The sequence below is a fragment of the Channa argus genome, chromosome 12, assembly GCF_033026475.1.
Source record: "Channa argus isolate prfri chromosome 12, Channa argus male v1.0, whole genome shotgun sequence".
Lineage (NCBI taxonomy): Eukaryota > Metazoa > Chordata > Actinopteri > Anabantiformes > Channidae > Channa > Channa argus.
Genome location: NC_090208.1, coordinates 6064822 through 6084249, shown reverse-complemented (window position 1 = coordinate 6084249; position 19428 = coordinate 6064822). Strand labels below are relative to the sequence as shown.

At 38.7% G+C, this 19428-nt stretch overlaps 1 protein-coding gene and 1 long non-coding RNA gene across 2 annotated transcripts in view; both read right to left on the bottom strand.

Annotated features, from left to right (window-relative positions):
- Positions 1-19428, bottom strand: part of LOC137137902 (immunoglobulin superfamily member 3-like) — a 221794-nt gene that overhangs the window by 8262 nt on the left and 194104 nt on the right. The gene's annotated exons all lie outside the window — the stretch shown is intronic.
- On the bottom strand, positions 15561-18044 carry LOC137138076 (uncharacterized). The gene is made up of 3 exons (XR_010915882.1): positions 17884-18044; positions 16426-16788; positions 15561-16208 (listed from the first exon to the last, which is right to left on the bottom strand). It is a non-coding gene; the product is annotated as an uncharacterized lncRNA (long non-coding RNA).

Here is a 19428-nt window from a genome sequence, read left to right as displayed (position 1 = left end):
CACAGAAGATCCCCTGTGATGTTTACAGCAGATCTGTTTCTACCTTATATTTTATGTTGATCATCTATGTGTTTTTCTTGTATTGAGGTCAACAGATGAGGGGATTTATTTTTGGCTGATATATGTTTTGTGCATTTAAATGTCACACTGTAACTGGGTCACAGGTGTTTTTACCTATCATAACCCTGGTTGCTGTTTTATAGATACATTCATCAAACAATTTCTCAGATATGTTGTGATTTACTGACAACGTTGTGAGAAAATAATTTTTCCTTTTTCATGGTAAATCAAACTGTTGCCTCAAATTGAAATATCTCAACAACTCTGTGATGGATTGTGTTGTGCAGTAATTTACATTTTATAATGGTTCTAGAACAAGAGAGAGATGGTTTATTATTCAGTATCTAAACTCTGAGCAGGTTAACTTCTTTGACCAAAGACGCCGTCACATGACAGTCAGAAACTGATGTTATACCGACAGAAACAGTCATGACCCCAAACCAGACCCTCACTGACCCGAGGAAGCCTGAAGCGAGGAAGTGGAACTTTATTCAACATAGTGTCATCTTTCTGTATAACATTATATCTGTCAGTGTTTTGTCCTGTGCGCCACCATGATCTGAGGACAAGTGTGGGAGTAAATAAAAGGGGAGGAGTCTGTGAACGTCAAAACATCTGCAGTAACAAATGAAGAATCAATCAACATCATAAGAATGGAACAAGTTTGTTTGAGAGTTTGGTAATGAGGGTCTCTTTCATAAATGAAACAGAATAAACAAAAGATCACATTCATAACACTCTAATATTAAAGGGAAATTCAGATTTTTTTAAAACAATGTGTATTTTCCATAAATGCTATTATTGTGTCTTGAGTCGTGCAAACTTTGGAAAATTTTGACTTTTGACAAACTCTGGATAAATATTCCAAATTCCCTAATGTCTTTGAATGTGACAGCGGGTAAACAGAAACTAGTTCTGAGAACGGCCATGCTGACTAGTTGTTTGTCCATGATGCAGGAAGAGTCAGAGGAGTCTGGCCATCCAGTCGGTCTTATAGGTGGGAGGGTGGGACTATGTGGTACAAGGGCTTCAGTTAAAACTTAAGTCCTTAAATAACTGGAGAACAGTGGCTGTATCCTCGGCAGAATGTCGAGCAGGTGGTGTGGTTCTGTAGGCTCCATCACATCTCCACTATGCACTGCATACATTTACAGCTAAGGGGGGGGGGCACATACTGTTTTAGTGGTTTTACTCCAGCAGGTGGAGACACACGAGTTTCAGTTCAACCCAACAACAGGGAAGTTTCATATTTAATGTCACATGAGGAGGAAACTGTAAAAATGAGTTTTAAAGAAAACAAAAAACACCCTGAAACACTGGAGTATTACAGCAGGTTTATGGAGAAAACACAAACTGAACAAATATTAAGAAAACAGAGTTTCCTGCAGCATTTGCTCATGTTTTCACCATGATTTGTCTGCACATTAACAACATGAGGAAACTTGCTGAGTTCAGATCAGTCTCAACATGTTATTTTACTAAATGCAAATATTCTGTGCCACTGAGCCTTTAATTTGTTTGAGGGCTCACATCACATGAAGAATGCAAATATTTGTGTGGGTGTGGTAGTAGATCCTCAGCCTTCCTGCGGCAGTGCAGAGCAATAACTCATAGTCTAGACTACAGTATCAATAAATAAAATATTTCAAGTGATTTTTGCTGTTTCTGCTTCAAAGCAAACTGTTCAACGGGATAAATATGTTAAAGTGAATAAAGTGTCCCCCCTTCTGTCTCACACACTTAAAACTGAACTACAAACACATGCAGCTCAGTGCAGGATCCAGATCAAGTGAGCAAGAGTCAGTTTTACTAACAAGATGGAGAACGACACTGCTCATTTTAGAGAGTTCAGTGAAGGTTTCTGAATGTTATTCCAGACTGATTATAGTTTAAAGCTCACAGTCAAACAGGAACTGGAGACACCCAACATAAATACTAGTGGGTGTAGCTGGGAACAAGCCACAAACTCATATGGAAACTTAAATCAAGATGTGACAGTAAAAACCAGTAGGAAAATACCAGGTACAGTTTTCAGATGAAGACTGCAGCTTAAGGAGAAACTGAGCAAAACCCGGTTTTAATGAAAACTCCTTATGTTGAGTCTGAAGTATAAAAATGTGAGTGTCCAAAGTGTGTCCCACCAGCAGCACAGATCTGTGCATGGACATGTCTGACAGCTGGTCCATGCACAGATCTCTGATTCAGACACACATGTTCCAGCAGCTGTGGTCTGTGGTAAAATGTGGTGCAGATGATGAAGCCATGTAATTTTGGTGTCCCACTGACTTTTCCTCGTGGCAGCACGTGGATAATATTTGTTACTTAAGTATTACATCTCTAGAACAATTCAGATACAGACATTGTACTTTTCACTTGACTAGAATCAACACATACACTATGATGATGATCTATACAACAATAATAATAAGACATTTTATATATAAGCGCCTTTGAAAACACTCAAGGACACTGTACAAACAATTAACAAACAAATAAAGTAAGATGAGACTGACTGATCTAAGAAGGGAAGACCCTAAATCCCAGTTTGGTTTTCTGAGTAATTTCTATAAGAACTTGATAATAATCATAGGAAATTTTTGCAAATGTTTGAAACTTCCTGCACTGTGTCAGAGTGCACACAATGCTCCCACTGAAACACAGGAAACCACAATGAGAGCAAAAGCAGAAGCATGCAGCCATGTTTGAATTCAAACCAGTCTTACTGAGTTTAAACATGCAACGACAGCTTTGAACTGTGTTCGCTTTACTTCACTGAATTCATCTGACAACCTTAGATTTTAGATTTTACATTTAGAAGAAGAACATAGAATAAAACCAACAAATATATTACAGTGGATGTTCAGAAGTAAATTATAAAAACTGTCTCTGTGGGGTTTGACCCAGTTAAAAGGGCAGCTGATGTTGCTCTGTTTACTGTTCATGGTAAAATCACACGTCCGGCTTTTGTCTCGGTTCAAAAAACTCCTTCAAACACTGTTTCCCTTATGTCCTGTTAATCAGTCCAAACGAGTTACTGGAAAACAGTTGTGTCCTGAGGCAATGGCAGGAAATTTGATCTCACGCACACAGAGAGAAGAGAGTCAACAACATTTCAAGTTCAGTTAGATAATGATACATAGATCTTCAAACTGACTTTTTTAATAGAGCTGAGAGAAAGCTGAAAACTCTGCCATTAGTCTGGAATTTAAAATCTTATTGCAGAGTTAAAGAAAAATGTAAAGGAGGAGGCAGATTTTTTTAATGCTGCAGCTGCTCAAATATGGCTCTGCAGTGTTCAAAGAGTTCAGCCAGTGCAGTTAAAGAATGTTGTTTCCCTCTGAGCACAGATTCGTCTTCCCCTTGACTGGAACAGTTCAACAGTCATTTCACATCAGGCCTCAGAAAGTACCAGTTCTGCTTCCCTCTAATTGGAATTATTAGCTCATTTCTCACACCCATACTCCAAAATATCATATATAATGTGCTTTTAAATATAGGCCAGTTTAAATATTCATTCACATGTTAGTGGTGGTGGTGAGAAAACAACAGGTTATACAGATTCAGTACAACAGCAAGTTGTGTTACAGCACTGTACATATGGTTTGTTTGTCAGATATTCAGCATATTTAAATAAGCTCATTTTGGTCATAAGTTTTCAGTGAGTTTAGCAGTAAACACAACATGAGTGAAGGTCACCTCACACTGGAAAAACCTGTGAGCAGCTCAGACTATAAATAAATGATGTGTTGACATCAGGGTTTCATGTTGACAGTACATAAACTGAGTCTATTAGTGAGCTCCGGTAAAGACACCATAGTGTGTAATACATGCAGTAATATCACAGCATAATCTGGTACATAACAAACAAAGTCTATTATGTGTCTGACAGTAAAGAAAGGACACAAAACCTTCCTCATATCTACTCATTTAAAAAAGGAGAAATAACATGTAGTCAGAAGAGGAAGGAAATTGGTCTCGAAACAACATCCTCATTCATGTTGAAATAGTCAGAAAGGTGGGAGGAGCCTTTAACCCTGTCATTTGTCTACAGCGACAGGACCAAACAGGTTTTATTTTCATACCGCTTTGTGTTGCAGCCTGACTAACCTGCTGTTGCTCGGCCTCACACCTGTGTTGTGGTTTCTCCGGAACTGGTTCATTAAGTTTCCATAACAGATCAGACATGTTTCTATGGGTACAGCTGCTCCACTCTGCAGGGGTTTAGATAATTACATATAAAAACTTTTTAATTCAAAATGCAAGGGACAAGGCCGAAGGTCAAAACTGGATGCACGTGATCTTGGGTCCCTCCCTAAAGAGGAGAGGGACCATCAAGCTTGTTATCAGCGAACAGTTTAAAAGCCTGTATCTCTAATGGTACGGAGGTGCATTAGTGCCCGTGGTGTGAGCAGCTTACAGATCTGGAAAGGAACCATCATTGCTGAAAAGTACATAGAGGTTTTAAAGCAACGTATACTTCCATCCAGACGACGTCTATTTCAGGGAAGACCGTGCATATTTCAGCAAGACAATGCTAAACCACATACTGCCTCCATCAGTTTCAACATCTGACATGTTTTTTATGTTCTATTGTGAATAAAATATGGCTTTTTTGAATTGGGGTTGTAATATTCATGACTCTTAACACTGTTTATCTTCCTAGAAGGGGTGTTTTAAGAGTGGCCTCCTTGGTGGATGTGTGAAGTGGTTTTAATCTTCTTAGTGATGGAAGAATGGACACCATGGAAAACAGGAGACGGACTGTACCTGAGGCAGGAGCATCATCGATTTTATGAAGCAAAACATTCAGCAAAATATATTGATGTCAAACACAAACAGATGCAGACCTCAGTCTCACAGATCTGTTCAGTCCATATGTGTTACAGTGAGAGTGTGAAGGAGACTACACTGCTCCTTGATGTGTCCATAAAACATTTTCTACTTTATGGATCTTTTCAGTAAGAATTTTCAGTATAATCTTGAGGGACATTCTCTAACACTGTTTGGGTTTTATCAGTTTCATTTATTGTAAATCATTCCTTAGCCCTGACTTTCATTTCTTTGCTTGCACTGTAACTTGGCACAGCCAGCACTCTGCTGCTTCTGCTGCTTCCTTTTACAGACATGCAGTCAAACTGATAAATGCCTGGCTTTAATTAAAGCTTCAGACTAAAAATAGTGTGGCTGTCACCACTCACAGCAGTTCTTTCAGCTGCTTAGTCTTCGGAATTGCAGACAACCAGGGACCAGGCAACAAAGTGACAGAAACCGACTGGTGCAAAGATGCCGGGTAGTTTTGCACTATTTTTTGCCCCAAATCACTCAAAAATGCTGGGTATAAATGTGCAAGCATAATGATTTGGTTAGTTAGGCAAAAAGATATCAGGGTTAGAGTAAAGGACTAAATAGACATGGTTAGGAGTTTTTAAAATGTCATGGTTCTGCTTCACTTTACATAATCTATGTCCCATGACTTGTTACTGCAGAACAAGTGTTGTTTTACACTGGAGTCGAGATCCGGCATCCGGTGAGAAAGTCTTTTGCTTTGTTGACCCATCCATCCACACCAACCTCCTACTGTTTACCTAGTACTAATTCCTATTACTAGTCCAGTCCTAAATACTATGTCCAGCCACTAAAGGCCACCCTGATGCTGGCTCCAAGCCGGTCAAAATGGTAGGGTTGGGGCAGCAAGGCCATCTGGTGTAAAAACACATGCCAATTCAACATGCGGGACGTGTTCCACTGTGGTGACCCCTGAAGGGACAAGCTGAAAGCCGATGATCCATGTGATGTGTGTGTGTCCTACATGATGTGCCAATGGCCAATTGATATTTTACAACAAGAACAAATCTGGTGTTGCCCTATAAAAGACTTTCCCTGTAGATCCTAAAGCTAATATCAAAACCATTTGTCATTTGTCAGTCTTAGTTTAACTGTTCACAAAGTTTCACAAAGGTTTTACCTTTGTGAAACTTTCTCAGAGCATACACAGTCAAACCATAAATGTGAATGCAAACCATGATCTCAGACAGACCACACCGAGCAAAGAGACAGACAGAGAATGAGTCAGAGAAACAGGGAAACAAAAAACAAAAAAGAGACACAGAGAGGAAGAACATAAAGCTTCTGGGTAAGAAATATCCACATCAAAGCAACTGGGATGAGGAACTGACAACCAGGACATGGAGTGAGGTCCCAGAAAGGCAGATGGTCCAACACAAAGAACCTGAATGAATAGATGACAGAGGAGAGAGGACACAGGGGGACACACAGCCTGGATGCTCATGGAGACTTAAACAATGGGCTTTCTCTGAAAATGACAATAACCTAGGTTTGGCAGATTGAGACTGAATCGCACACCAAGCATCACAGATACTAATCTCACAACAATCTGTCACTAAGATACTAACAGCTGTGTTTATCACATAAAATGTTAAAGGACTGTTTGAATTTAAAGTCCAACTGTGTGTTGTCAGCAGGGACATTTAGTCCAGAGCAAGGACCATTGCTGTTATAAAGGTCTCAACACTTCTGCACTCATAGAAACTAAAGGGAACCATGCTGTGTTTGTGGTTTTTCTCTCTCTCTCTTTTTAGAAAATGGCCGCAGCGGAACATGACTCTTGAGATTACGTTTCAGCACGTGTTGTTACAAAGGAAGTCCACAGCTAGACCACATCCTCATTTAAGAGAAGAAGTTAGACAAGTTACAGGGACGGGCCCATAAATGATTCATTCTGTCCTTTAGTTAAATGAGCCTTTTAGACTTATAGATGTTGGACATTATTTCAAAGTCAAATGTTAGGCCAGGTTTATGAGCCTCTTTTATACTGGATACAAAGACAGCTGCCTGGTTTCAAACCACCTCCAGAGATCAGGTTTCATCAGCCATCTGTGGTTTCTTTTTGTCTTGTTTTGTAATCTGGGCGGTTCCCTGGCTCACAGCTCATGCGGGGTGTGTTTCAACGGGTTCAACACATCAGATTGTTGAAGTAAACACCTGGTGGAAAATTACCCTTCATTATCTTCACTTCAAAAGTGTGTTTGAGCAGACATTTTAGGTGCTTTTACTTTAAGTTAGCATATCTATATTGATTTCTAACTTTAAAGTACATTTCTGTTGAATCTACACAGGTTAGTCTGCAAATAAAGATTCTATAGTTCACGCATGCAATGATAAATAATAATTTGAAAACATGTAGTTAGAATTTAGATCACCTCCATCAGTAACAACCTGAATAGGGAAAGCCAGATAGGTTTCTTATTTCTAGAATAAATAATCATATTTGTATTCATAATTTAAACATTTATTGGATTGATCATTTCTACTTGTGGTGTTGTTGTAATATGACTCAATAATAGGATTCTATTAATTTAATCAGTAAATATTTATTCACTGAAGGACACCATGACACAAATTAAACCAGTCAACAGATGCAAGCAGTGCCAAAACAAGGTCTTTAGAAATATAACTTTATTGAGAACTTTTTTTTTTTTTACATGTTATAGTGAAATCCGTGATCTGCATTAAGCCCATCGCCCTAGAGGGAGCAGTGGGAGGGCACAGGCAGCACCTGGGGAGCTAGTGCTCAGTGTCTCACTCAATGGTATACCTGGTCTGTGGGCTGCGTTTTGATCCTGGAGAATTCTCAATCCGAACCCGATGCTCCTCCCATCGAGCCACCAGACAGCTTTTGTGGTGAATAACTTAAATAACCGCATAAAGTTTCTATGGTTCACCCTAACATATCAGGTAAAGGTCAGTCTGCACCAACAACAAAGGACTAATTTTTAAAATAACAAAACTGTTTGATCAGAATATTTTGATCAGGAGGAGAATCTGAAAATAGCTAAACATCACCTGATGAAAGATGGACCCTCCAAGGTGCGCAATCAGCTCTTTAAACATCAACCACGTCTTTTCTGTAAACTGGTCGAGATTAGGCAGGAATAGAAAACATGTTGTCAAAAATGACAGTTTCCAATAGCTTTGATAGATATGAAGTCACATAAACACTGCCTTACTGTGAGATAAGTGCCAAATGTTATTGTTAGCTCTCTGCAGGTGTCCCCGGCTTTGAAGCTGTGTGTCTTACAGCGTGCAGCTACTGGTTCTACCAACCTTCCCGATGTTTTGTCGTTGCTTTTTGTTGCTCTTTTCTTTTTTCTTTTCACTTTCCACTCTAGTAGGAGCTTGACATTTTACATATTATGAATTGTTATTCATCTAGGTCATCACCTAGGACCAGTTTGCATGGGAGGCCCTTAGGTAGCAATTCATGGAGTGGGGGGGTCAAATAATCAAGTCTTTACATATGGCCAACCTTTAGAAATACTTGAAAATTTCTTTCAAAGTAATTTACCTGATAGGCAGTCTTTAAATAATCCAATGGGAAATACTGAAGTGATCTTGGGCAAAGAGTTATTTGGATGTTCTGCATTTCTCATTTGTGTCTTCATGCTGGATTTTTGTCACATGCTCCATCAGAAGGAGAGAGGTGTAATTTCTTCATGTGGCTTTTAGTTAAGAGGATTGTCAAAACGATAAAAGCAATCATACCCATAAATAACACAACAGTTACTATGTGTCCTCTACTGTTTCCATCATCCTTGCCTCCACTATCTTTATTTTCTCCATCATTGTGTCCTCCTTTCCATGTGTCTCCTGCTCCATCACCTGTGAGTAGAGAATGAGGTGTGAAGTGTCAGGTAGGTGATGAAACCATTTCCTCTTCAAACTCCTGTTAACCTGGACCCTGACCGATCCAGTATGGAAGTCATGATCTCTGTATTTATCCAGGCTAAGGACTGGCACAAGAAGACACTGACTTGAGCCCATTGGGGTTCCATTAGTACATCATATATAATGCACTTTTAAATATAGGTCAGTTTAAATATTTCTTCAGATGTCAGTGGTTGTGGTGAGAAAACTACAGGTTATACAGATGTTTATAAAAACCTTCAGTAAAACAGCAAATGTTACAGCACTGTACATGTGGTTTGTTTGTCAGATATTCAGCATATTTTTAAAACATCCTCATGATCACTAAGAATAAGAATATGGTCATAAGACTGGATATTTTCCATGTGTCAGTGGAAATACACAGTCACTGTCACACTGGAAGAATCTGTGACCAAGTGAATCAAGCAAAGTCAGGCTATATATAAAACATGTTTATATCATAAATAAATAATGTGATAGCGTAAAGTTTCCATGTTGCACAGTACATGAACAGAGTCTATTGGTGAACTCTTATAACGACACCATAGTGTGTTATGCATGTTGTAATATCACAGTATAATCTGGTGTACAACAAAGTCTATTATATGTATGATAGTAAAGAAAGGACACAAAAAATTCCTCATATCAACTTATTTTAAAAAGAAGAATTAACAGTCAGTAATGACAATGGAGTGGAGACTCTTCACAGGAGACAATCTCTGAAGTCTAAACTAAAACGTTCTATAAATGATGAAAGTGATCATTAGTGGGATCAGAGTCTGAAACTACAGAAAACATAAAACAACTAATGTTCACCAGTACATCAACACTTCACAGTGAACATGAAGTCCTGTTCTCTCAGACTCTAACTTGTTACTGAATCAGACATTTTCATAGATTTTCTTGACGCCCTCATCCTCTAATTGTACTGCTAGAAATTCATCACAGTGAAGCATTTTATTTTTAAATGTGACTAATGTTGCTGGGGGAAGTGTGAAGTACATTCCACTTTGATCTATTCGTAACCCACAGAGACAACACAGCCAAAGCCATGAAAGACATCTGTCCATACAACTGCTGTGGCTCATATATTAAATATATGATATAATGAGTTCACTTCAATATGAACAAGAACAACATAAGACATAGTACTGAGTCCACAGAGCAGCAGCTGTGATTTCTCTGGAACTTAAGATGGCCCTGAGAGTTCAAAGCACTGCAATTTGAGATAACACATGTAAATAGACAAAACACAAGGAAATATACAAAAACAACTTCACAAAGCTGATAACACAGGTGCAGCATTAAGAACCACACTGCAAAAAGCCCTTTCCTCAAATTGGTTGTGTTGTGGCTTTTTGCAGAATGTTTTTAATGCTGCTAGTTGTCAACCAAACAGTGCGTTGGTGTCAAGCTTAATGAACCAGTGGTGGTCAGTGTTGCCAACTTAGCGACTTTCTCGCTATATTTAGTGAGTATAGACCCCTCTAGCGACTCTCCTTCTAAAAGTGACCAGCGACTTTTGCTGGTGTTATTGTAGACTTTTGGAGACGTGAAAACACACAGCGGGTGCTGCCATGGGCCCCTCCAACATCCCAAATGACTCCCAGGTGGACCAGTCCTGGTGCAGCAGCTCCTCCCAGCAGTTAGATCAGGAAACCTCCGTTGTCATTACATTAGGAACAATTGCAAAATCTAAAAACAGAAAACAGCAAAAACAGAAAAACAAATCCTGTTGCTTGTTACCAAAAGATCCAAAACAAAAAAAGATGTGTGCAGGCAATTAGGCGAGATGAACAAAGTTTCAAGGTGCAAAGAGGTAGCTTGTTCCTTTGTAGTCAGCACGCTCTGGATCTTTATATTAAAGTGGGCAGCACTCGGCTCATAAACAGAGTTGACCCTAGCCACTTTTCTTGGAACAACTTTGTCGCACAACAGAAAGGGGAGAATGTCAATGAAAGGGAAAGTAAACATTTGGCTTTGGAGGAAACGCTCTTCTCTTTGTCCTGTGTAAATTTGGAAGCTGCCACTGACGCTTATCAACTGGATTACGATTATGTTTCCGACTGAAAGATTAACATAAATGATGAATAATGTTAGCTGTGATTTAATATACATAAATGGCTTTCAGAGAGGACGTTAAAACAATACAGCAATTTATTGTTACCAAGTCACTGCATTGCACAGCATAAAGCAGAAATAGGGTTACCCGTTTGGTAAGTATTTCCGTTTTTTGTGAAAACGGTCTATATTCACCCCTTCACCGTGTCCAGACTGCAAATGAACTGAATCGCGCATGCATGAAGACGCTGCTCGTACCCATACAAGTAAGAGAATAAAACATAAAGAAATGCATACAGGCACACTAAAATGCAAAAATACATACAAAAATATTTAGCAAAATGCAAAATGTAAGTTGCGGACAATGATATTTTGTAAAGTTTCAGGAAAACCAGCCCATTCTCATTCCAGAGGTCACAGTCTTTTTGCGCCACACGCAGACGCTTAAGTGTGGATTGCGTTGATGATTGATGCACTGAGCTGTCAGTGTAGTTAATTAGAAACCCTAACATGCCAATATTTGACATCTACATCAATTACATAAAATATGAAGAGAAAAATTCTCATAGAGAGGTGGACAGGGTGGTGGATGGTACAACAAGAAACAAGACTTTACCACAGGAGATAGGGGTTCCACTCTAGTGCGACAGGTTGTTCACTTTTGATAATTGTTTCACAACGTTGCGCAAGTTATTATAGTATAAAAGTACATGTGTACCATTGTCAGTGTTTGTAGTGTTCTGTTTTTATATAATTCTTCTTTTAACTTACCTTACGCTGACGTTTTTGTGCCTAACCCTAACCGTAGTTATTTCTTAACGTAAGTAGATTTTTTGTGTACAGAAAGTTGTTTCTTTGACTTTCTGGAATGGTCAATCCTGATGCCGAAGTGCACCTGCAGTGTCAATACCAGACGCTGTTGTTCCCAGGGTGTCAAATAGTGGTGCTCCTGAAGTGTCCAATAGCAATGCCAAAGGGTACCTGTGCAGTCAATGTGTTACGCCAAAGGACGTACAAAGTGGGTCAATTCGATTCCTTAGGAAGTGTGTCTGATGCTGTGGAATGGCAACGTGTTGGGAAAACAGCTTATCAGTTTCTTTGGGTTGAAATAAGCTATGAGACGCTCTATGTCCTTCTCCAATTGGGCCGACATCCAGCCCTTGCACCAATCAAGTTGATGCTTTTGGACAACACCTGCAATAAAAATTAAGTTCTACAGATAGTTGGGATGGCGGTAATTTAATGTGTACAATGTATGACTTTGAAGTGCATTTTGTAGGTTCTATTTTGCTTTTCTCAACCCAAGCAACCGGTGATGCAACAAATCCTTTGTACTTTTGGTTCTAAGTCTGGTCCACAAAGACACCTGAGCTTTATTTGGTGCTCTCCTGCCCACTCTCCAGGACTTGTACACATTGAGAACCAGGAAGCAAGCAAAGAAAATTACCACTACTAATTACCCCTCTCACGCTGGACACAACCCTTTCCAGCTTCTTCCCTCTGACAGATGCTACAGAGCTCTTTCTGTAAAAACCACCAGACACCAGACCAGTTTCTTTCTTTAGGCCATCACACTAATTAACAGCTGACCTCATACTTACTGATACACAGCTGCTATACCTGCTAGTGTATACACTGGACACACAAACACTACATGCCCACACAAAAAAAACTTAACAGACTCCACTTTAAATAAACAAGTCATTATGTCACTCCCTCCAGGAAATACACAACACCGAAGCTCTTTTATACTGATGGATTTTTTTTCTTCTTAATTAGCGCTTGTTGCTCTTGCTTTTAGGTATATCCACCGTCAAACTATTAAAACACATCACATAGACAAAGTACACACTTGATCACAAAGTAGATAAAATAAACATCAATACGTAAATAAAATGGAAAGCAGGATGCAAACCTAATACGCATACCTTGCTGGCTGCACATCCAAGAGGAAATAAATCCAAGTAAAATATATCAAACAAAACTTAAGAAACTAAACACACCACATAAGACACTTTAACTTTAAGCTTGAAGTTATTGTTCTTGTCTTCTTAACGAGCACTTGTCTACAAGGTGTCCGTGTACAACATAAAAGGGACCCATAGTTCCTACCTAAATAACAATTAAATAAATCACACAAACATTTAAATAATATGTAAACAATGTTAAAAAATGATATAAATAATATTTAAGACATTTAAACTCCCACCAAATCACAATATTGTGATTTCACTTGACAACTGAACTTTGTCACTCTTATCTAAACTAAAACAATAAGTTCTTCTGGCTTTCTTAATGAGTTGGATTGCCTCAGCATCAGAAGTAACATTCACCAGTCCATCGTCAACATAAAAACTGAATGAATTTAACAGTACTTTGACTGAACTGATCCTGACACTGAGCGGCTAAATGTTTCAGACAAAAATTGGCACATCCAGGTGAGGACGCTGCCCCAAACAGATGAACCTTCATCCAAAAGACTGATGGTGTTGATTCTAGATCATTGTCCTCCCACAATAAGAACCTTAAGTGGTCTTGGTCTTGGTCAGCAACTGGGCCTTTACGAAACCTACAAAGAACTCCTAGCAAGGTGTTTGAGAGTTCTGGGCCTGTAAGAAGATGATCATTCAATGATTCAATTAAAAAATTAATTTAAAAAGGCTTGCGTGGAAGCATATTCAGCAGCAGCTTCTTGTCTTTTAATTGAGGAAGTATTAGAGTACACAGCCTTAACCTTAGAACAGCTGGACACACTGGATACAGAGGATGCAAATACTGATTTTGCGTCAGGCCAAATGATCTGTTCCTCTGCTCCTTGAATATGAGACTGAGCGTTTTCTACTACAGTCTCGGTAATTGATCTACAGTTGTCCATCTTGCGACGCATGTCATGAGCTGGGCGATCAGTTCTTTTGTATTCATCATAAATATTGTTCAGCTCAGATAACTCTGAATGCTTACAATGTGCTCCTGTAGAATATCTCTGGGATCTTGTTTTATTACAGATTTTTTAGCAACCTTGGTTAAAGCCTTCCATCGTTCATAAATGCTGTCAAAGTGTAGCAGGAGAACCTTAAGTTTTTCTTTCTGAAATTCCTTTCCCTTTTCTGTTAATGTTCAGGCTCTTTCACTTCTACGAGGCTCTTCAGACGGTGATGTTAGTTGTGGAAAGTTGGACGTACAGGTACAGCATACAGGTCAATTTAGGATATTACTATTTCCAAATCTGCCCACTATAGTAGGTAAACATCACATTTTAAATACCAAAGTAACAATAGTATAAAGAAGATGCTTATTAGAACACTTAAGTTAACATTAGAAATATTGAACCGTAAATAAACCATTAAACTTCAATTCAAAATATACTTAAAGGGGCAAGGAATACACTGACCTTTTCAAATAATCAATCACCTTCTTAACATTCAATCACAATATCTCAATTATTATTAAATGCTCTAATATCAGTTATCAGTCCTTGTCATGTTCAGGACACACACTTTTGGTGTATATCTTATGGACTTCTTCATAAAAACTGATGAACTTGGGTGTCTTTAATGTTTTTGGAATGTCTTATCTGAGTTCCATGTCGACGAGCTGTCAGGACTCTTGCAGGAACGAGAAGATTAAGCAGGTTTGAATTTGACTGTCACTCCCTCCAGGAAATAAACAACACTGAAGCTCTTTGTTACTGATGGATTTAATTAGCGAAGGTATATCCATTGTCAAACTATTAAACCATATTGAAAAATTATATAAATAATATTTATGGCATTTAAGTTACTTTGGAACTGCCACAAACACTCCACCTTGGCCTGCCTTCTTTAAGCCATTCTTACATTGCCCATAGTTTGTTTTTATTTTTTTTCCCTCTTATATGTCATCTTCATATTGACTGAAATTGTGCCAAAGCTTTAAGACACCTCATCCCCTTTTCCCTGTAAATGCACCACAATTTTACTTATAGGATATGTCCAGACAGGTCATTAACAAATCTACTGTCAACTCTCTGTGTTTTGTGTCACCTGGCCAGTTATCTGCAGCTTAAGGTCCCTTTCTAGAAAGCATATTTAATAAACTCTGATCTTAATCCTGAACTGTGAGTTGATTAACTCTGAAATGGGAAAAGTTCCAGAAAAGCTTATCAGAGAAAGTTAAATCACTAGATAGAGTAAATAAATATACACTGATATTAAATTCCACATAGTCCATTTATTCGGATTTGCTGAATGGGGCAGCATGGTGGAAGAGTGGTTAGCGCTGCTGCCTCACAGCTAGACGGTTGCGGGTTCTGCATGTGCATGCAGGTTTCTGTGGGGAGTTTGCATCTTCTAATAACATGCATGTTAGGTTAATTGGTGAATATAAAATTGCCTGTTGTGAATGTGAGTGCAACTGGTTATCTGTGTGTGTCTCTGTTTGGCGCTGAGATAGACTGACGACCTGTCCAGGGTGCATCACACTTCTTACCTGCTGACAGCTGGGATAGGCTCCAGCCCCCCGCAACCCAAATAGGGTAAGCGCTGACAGATAATGAATGGATGATGAAATGCTGGAATCATATTCTCATGAATATTATTATTATGGAATTGATATGCACTATACCTCATTTCTAATGAGAGTTTGGAACACAAAAGTCAAAACTATTTGAATGCTATTAAACAATACAAATTTCTATAAAAAACATTTTTAAAAAACTTGCTAGTGCAACTTTAGGCTGAATTTCAAGGTACTTGCTACACTTTTATTACATTATATATCTGACAGATTACATTAGGGTAACTCTGGAGGTAACAGTTAGACAAACAATGACATTTTTTGTACATAATTAACAATATAAACATAAGTCATTAAAAAAATCACTGTGAGGTAAACAAAGAAACAAAATGGATTTACTAGCTAAATAAATGCATACATTTGCATTACCAACAAATAGTTACAAAAGATATAACACAAATTATAACCACAAACAAAGTAAGCGCTGACCTAACCTTTGTGACAAACAAGGGGTAGACATTACTCCCACTAAGCAAATTCTAAAGACACTAGACAAAGAGTTTACTAACTTAATTCAAATTTTTGAAATATGCAAAAGCAATAACAAAATGATATACCAAATAAAGTTTCGTAACCTATTCAGCAACCTACTGGGCACTTGATACAGTCTTAATTTAATAAAACTGATTCTGATACAAATATCCAATTTTACACAAGCTGCTGCTCACCTGCTTCATCAGCAGCAGACTGATCTGACTTTGCTCTACGTTTCCAAAGGCTTACCACAAACAGTGCCAAAACAATCATTGAAATAATAAATAGACTTCCCAAAACAGCTTCATGTCCATTCACTTTTTGATGTGTGTGATCTGTATAAGAGACACAAAGTGTGAGGTGAGATGTCAGGTAGGTGATGAATCCATTTTCTCTTCAAACTCCTGTCAGACATTATCTACTGCACTTTGATCCCATCACTCATAGCAGCTGTTTGCTACAAAGTCTCATCACCAACATCTTTAGAAAACACAAACATCTGATCTGTGATTCTTCACTCTCACATCAATAACCACACACAGACCCACTCACCTGAGTCTTCAACCTCCAGCTTGATGGTTGTGCGGAACTCACTTGTTGCTCTCGTATGGCGACTTGTTTTCCTCACTGAAACATTACACTCATATGTTCCTGTGTCGTTGTTGTTGACGTTCTTCAAAATCACAGAAATGCTTCCTGTGTCTATTGCTGGATATTCCAGACTCACTCTGTTCTGAAAAGATGGAAGCTGGAATAGGCTTGTGTCATATGGGGAGTCTCTTCGGAAAACAAAAACATAATCATCTGACTTTGACTTTAACTCAAGTTTGTTTAGCTCCAGCAGTTGGAAAGGAGCACTTTGGGAACTCTGACATATGATTCGACAATCATCTCCAGGTTTTGCTTTCACCGTCACTGAAAAAAAAAAAAGCAAAAGCAGGAGTAATGTGTTAGGGGCGGCTATAGCTCAGTTGGTAAAGGCAGTTGCTTACGGACCACAGGGTGAGTGGTTCAATCCCCGGCCCTGGCTATATGTCGAAGTGTCCCTGGGCAAGACCCTGAACCCCTAACAGCCCATTCCCCCTCCCCAGCGATGCAGTGCCGGTCCAAGCCCGGTAGAAATTGGGGAGGGTTGCGTCAGGAAGGGCATCCGGCGTAAAAACTGTGCCAAATCAACATGCGGACAATGATCCGCTGTGGCGACCCCGAACTCACGGGATAAGCCGAAAGGAGAGTAGTAGGAGTAATGTGTTAGCAATATAATTTTTTGAGCATTTCATTTTCAAATCATTCTAAGAGTTGGGAACAGTATTGGGAACAGCTCCATTAGTGACTTGTCTGCCAATTGATCCTTGAAATAACATAAAATTGCAAGTTGTGCAAAGTGATGAAACAAAGGTGTATTTCTCCTGGTCATACTTCAAAACACCTCTGTGCTTCCATTCATAAACCATGTCATGTTTTTTCAACCCAAGCCCTTACAAATTCTCAAACCAAATAATTTTTCATTGGATCTTTGAATCTGTAAATATTGTGTGTATCATTTTCAGAACCAGAAATAGGGATTAAAAATTAATAATTATAGGCTTCTCTTGTAGTAAAATCTTCCAAACCGCGGAGACTGAGAACGTGTTTGTTTGTGGTGAGTGTGAGAAGAGTAATAACAAAAATTAAAAGTCATTGAAATGTTTGTGGACTGCGCCTGTTCATGACGTTTATATGTACAACTCCACCTACAGTGAGCTTCCCGGTTGAAGAGGGGGGTAGTGTAGCAGTGGGCGGTTCTTCTAAAGAAGAATGAATAATAGGACACTAAACAAAACTCAGCCTGCCTTGTTCTTTTACCTTCTATCCCAAATTTAACTGCCACCAAATTGCCAATTGAACGGCCACTATTAATAATAAAACAAATAGTCTATACAACCAATGAGCAACACCATTATTACGCTTGCTTCTACGCTTTCGTTAAATCAGTACTTTAATATAGCTATTAAACAAAACACCACTCACATTCAGAAATGGCAGCCAGTGGAAATACCCATATTCCGATGCATAAAGTCAAATAAGGCGCAGATGTTACCGCAGCCATGGCAGACCAGCCTGCTGCCGATGAAGCAGGGAGCTCAACTGTGCTATTCTCAGATAAAGAAACTGCCGCAGTGCAGATACAATTGCTTATATAGTGTAGTCGGGAGGGAGGAGGTCTGGACACGTGATTTCCTTGTAACTTGAAAGTAAACATTTTACCGTAAGTGAAACTCAAGGGTGGAGAACCATTTAAATTACTGTTTTATTACTTATGATAGTTCCCCCTCCCCAGCGATGCAGTGCCGGTCCAAGCCCGGTAGAAATTGGGGAGGGTTGCGTCAGGAAGGGCATCCGGCGTAAAAACTGTGCCAAAATCAACATGCGGACAATGATCCGCTGTGGCGACCCCGAACTCACGGGATAAACCAAAAGGAGAGTAGTTATTACTTATGATAGTAAAGCGCTAAACAACAAAACAACGCTAAACACTAAACAACATTAACCTAGATTAGATCCAACTTTATTATTACATATGTACAAGCCAAAAAAATGCAGTTTAGTATCTAACCAGTATCTACAGTATATGTTCAAGATGTTGCACTATTATGGACTTAATGTAAATGGAAATACTATAGACAAAATATTATACAGTATATACATATTATACAGAACATAATAAAGTTGGAATAATTTGGTATGCTATTTATGCTAATTATTTTGTTTTGCTAAAGTTAGTTGTGGTGTAATTTTCACTCTATGTTTGGAAGAGATTGATCAATAAAGTTTAAAGAATATATACACTTTTATCTATCAAGAACAAATCACATTGTCACAATAATTTCATGAGAAGAGTTAAAAAATATTTAATTCCAACTTTATGGCTAGCAGTGTACATGTGGAAGTACTATGGACTACTATGGAGGACAGGTCCTCTGATTTGTAGGTACCCACAAACTTAAAGCTGGCAACATATTAAAAAGCCATTCAGTTATTGTGGATGGGGCTGTTCTCCCTTCTAATGTCCATGATGAGCTCCTTGGTCTTGGTGGAGTTAAGGAGCAGGTTATTACCTGTGCACCAGGCTGCCAGATGTTGTGCCTCTGCCCTGTAGGCTCTCTCGTAGTCTCTGATGAGGGCGTTCACTGTACACACAGAAAATAAAGGTGCTAACTGGAACAAAAAAATAGTTCTTGAGACTGATGCCATAGAAGAACCATATTTAGTTCCGCAAAGACCCTTTTAGAAGATGGTTCTTTAAAAAAAACATTTTTGTCAGTGGTTCACTGAAGAACCCTTAAAGGTGCTTCAAAGAACCATCCAACAATAGTTCTGAGGCATCATAAATGGTGCCATTAAGAACCTTTCATAAGATGGTTCTTCAAAGAACCCCTAAAGGTGGCTCAAAGAACTAAAAACGGGTTCTCTAAGGCACTTTATATCATTGCTTAAAGAACTTTTCTAAAAGTGGTTCTTTAAGGAACTAATTTTTAAGAAATATTTAAAAATAAAATATATCATGAATTGATG